Genomic DNA, 3,629 nt, shown 5'->3' on the forward strand with positions numbered 1-3,629 from the left:
GGAGATAAAATTGGGCCATCAGCTCTGACACAGGTCCAAAGGGCTAACCGTAGGACTTGCTGAAAGTGTAGCAGTTACAAACCCAGAGGTCCAGTTCCAAGGCTGTTCTCCAAAAAGGATGGTCAGAGTTCAGATCTAACTCTGTAGACCATGAAAAGCAGATGAGCAATTAGCAGAATTATCAAGAATATACACTTAGCCTTGATCAAATGGCTTTTTTTTTGTTGTTTTGGTTTTTTTTTTTTTGGTTTTTCGAGACAGGGTTTCTCTGTGTAGCCTTGGTTGGGCTGGACTCACTTTGTAGACCAGGCTGGCCTTGAACTCACAGTGATCTGCCTGCCTCTGTCTCCCAAGTGTTGAGATTAAAGGCATGTGCCACCACGCCCAGCTGATTATAGAGTCTTAAAGACTGGGCTTTGTTGCATACAGACACAACTGAGTATAGAAAAGGGTACCAAGGAGGCACCTTAGGCTTTAGACTGAGAGCTCAGTGAGGGCTTCCCGAGGCTTTAGGGAGGGCTGCTGGTACTACTGTCCCCTAGGTAGGATAAGTCTCCTGATAAAGCTTTAATTTATTATTATTGTGCATGTGTGAGCCTATGAAGGCACTTAGGCCATGGTGTGTGTGCATGCACCTGCGTGCGCGTATGGAGGTCAGAGGACAGCTTTGTGGAGTTTGTTCTCTCCTTCCACCTTTACACGGGTTCCAGAGATTAAACTCAGACTGCCAGGCTTCAGCTGCCCATGTTTATCCGCACTGGACCCTCTCACTAGCTCCCTGGAAAGGCTTTTTTTTTTTTTCCTCGAGACAGGGTTTCTCTGTGCAGCCTTGGCTGTCCTGGACTCCCTGTGTAGACCAGGCTGGCCTCGAACTCACAACTGATCCGCCTGCCTCTGCCTCCTGAGTGCTGGGATTAAAAGCATGCGCCACCACGCCCGGCTCTGGAAAGGCTTCTTAGTGGATACCTTTGGCACCCGATAAGCATCCTTGATCAGTCTAGGGGACTGAGTTCTGTGGAGATCAGAGCGTGCCCCGTCCTGACGTATCCTGGATCATGTAAAGCAGTGGTTTCTCAGACAGTGTTGCCCCAAGAGACTCCATTTTGAGGATGGAGCCATGACCTACTGAACTGCCATCTGCCCATCCTGCCATTCACCTGTGTGGGGCCGCTGTCCATCTGAGGGACTCAGAGGTAAACAGACTCCCTGATAGACGGGATGAGAGCGGTTACCTGGGCAAGAGCTAGTAAGTAGTAACAGGGCTAGGTAACAAAGGTGGCTGACTCCTCCTGACAGCTTAAAACAAACCCCTGGGGGCTTTTTCTCCCGCCAGTAGGGTCTGATGTTGACGGACTGGCTGGGCAAGTTGAGTGTCTGATTAGGTAATGATTACACAACTGTTGTGGGCCAAACAGCCATCCTGTCTTTCTTCAAATTGAACAACCCCAAATAGGGTAGGAAGACCCTTCAACGACTTAAAAAAAACCCCAGTCCTGAGCTGGCTGTGGTGGCGCACACATTTAATCCCAGCACTCGGGAGGCAGAGGCAGGCGGATCTGAGTTTGAGGCCAGCCTGGTCTACAGAGTGAGTTTCAGGACAGCCAGGGCTTACACAGAGAAACCCTGTCTCCAAAAACAAGCAAAGAAGAAAGCTGTGCTGTCGCTTACCCAGCACCCCTCTGCTTTGTGGAGGGACTTTCCTCTCTGTGAAAGCTTTTCTTCAGCGCTGACTTGGGCAGGATTTCTGTTTGCTATGTTCACAGTTTATCCACTGCTGCCTGTGTCTGTGATGCTTAAGATTTTCCCTCTTTTTAATTGTGTTTTTTATTTTCAGTCTTTCTTTCTTTCTTTCTTTCTTTCTTTCTTTCTTTCTTTCTTTCTTTCTTTCTTTCTTTCTTTCTTTTTTTTTTTTTTTCAAGACAGGGTTTCTCTGTGTAGCCTTGGCTGTCCTGGACTCACTTTGTAGACCAGGTTGGCCTCGAACTCACAGCTGATCGACCTGCCTCTGCCTCCCGAGTGCTGGGATTAAAGTGTGCACCACTACGCCCGGCATCAGTTTTTCTTCTTAAAAAATAAATAAATAAATAAATAAAAATAAAAATATTTGTTTATTATGTAATCGATGTTTTTGCCTGCATGCACTCCTGCCCGCCAGAAGAGGGCACCAGATCTCATTATCTATGGTGAGCCACCATGTGGTTGCTGGGAATTGAATTCAGGACTTTTGAAGAACAGCCAGTGTGCTCTTAACCTCTGAGCCATCTCTCCAGCCCCCTTCCTTTCTTTCCTTCTTTCTTTTCTTTGTATAAGCTTGGTTTCTTTTTTCTTTTCTTTTTTTTAAAGAGTTATTCATTTATTATGTATACAGTGCACATCAGATCACATTATAGATGGCTGTGAGCCACCATGTGGTTGCTGGGAATTGAACTCAGGACCTCTGGAAGAGCAAGAGCATTCAGTGCATTTAACCTCTGAGCTCTCTCTCCAGCCCCCCTTTCTTTCTTTCTTTCTTTCTTTTTTTTTTTTTTTTTTTTTTTTTTTTTGAGACAGGGTTTCTCTGTGCAGTCTTGGCAGTCCTAGACTTGTTTTGTAAACCAGACTGGCCTCCAAACTCACAGCAATCTGCCTGCCGCCTCAGTGCTGGGATTAAAATTGTGCACCACCAAGCCCAGCAAGCTTTATTTATTTAGTATATGAATGCCATATCTGCATGTACACCTGCAGTCAGAAGAGGGCATCAGATCCCACTATAGATGGTTGTGAGGGGGCTGGAGAGATGGCTCAGCGATTAAGAACACTGACTGTTCTTCCAAAGGACCCAGGTTCAATTCCCAGCACCTACATGGCAGCTCACAACTGCCCTTATAGAGACATACATGCAGGCAAAACACCAATGCACATACAATAAAAATAAATAAATTATTTTTAAAAAATAGATGGTTGTGAGCCATTATGTGGTTGCTGGGAATTGAACTCAGGACCTCTGTCTGGAAGAGCAGACAGTTCTCTTAAGCACTGAACCATATCCCCTCTCCAGCCCTTGTCTTTTTTTTTTTTTTTTTTTTTTTTTTTGGTTTTTTGAGACAGGGTCTCTCTGTGTAACCTTAGCTGTCCTGGACTCGCTTTGTAGACCAGGCTGGCCTCAAACACACAGTGATCCGCCTGCCTCTGCCTCCCGAGTGCCAGCCCTTGTCTTTTTAATTCTTTAACCAGCAGAGAAAATGAACTTGATCCAAACTCTTTGCCAGGAACACATCATCTGCCCAGACCCAGTTTTGCCTTTCATCTCTCTGCCCTCTCCCACAGTTCCACGCCGCTGCTCCAGCCCAATGTTTATGGCAGCCAGTGGCTGAGGGAGCTTAAAGAGCAGACTTTGAAGTGTATTTCCCTATGTTCTCCTACCATTCCCCGACCCCCCACAGGCTGCTGTGCCCTCGCTCTGGCCTAGCATAAGCCCCGCCCCCCCACAAACTCCCCATCTTACTGGCTCAGGATGCACAGCCTTATCTAATGAATCTCCTAGTCCTGGGATCGGCTCCTTCTTTGACTTCGGGCCCAGTCATGCCAGGGACCGCCTGTAACTCTTCAGCCCTAAGAACACCTGGACAAGCGGGTACTTACAGTCAACA

The sequence above is a fragment of the Acomys minous genome (assembly GCF_964271855.1).
Source record: "Acomys minous genome assembly, chromosome: 12".
Lineage (NCBI taxonomy): Eukaryota > Metazoa > Chordata > Mammalia > Rodentia > Muridae > Acomys > Acomys minous.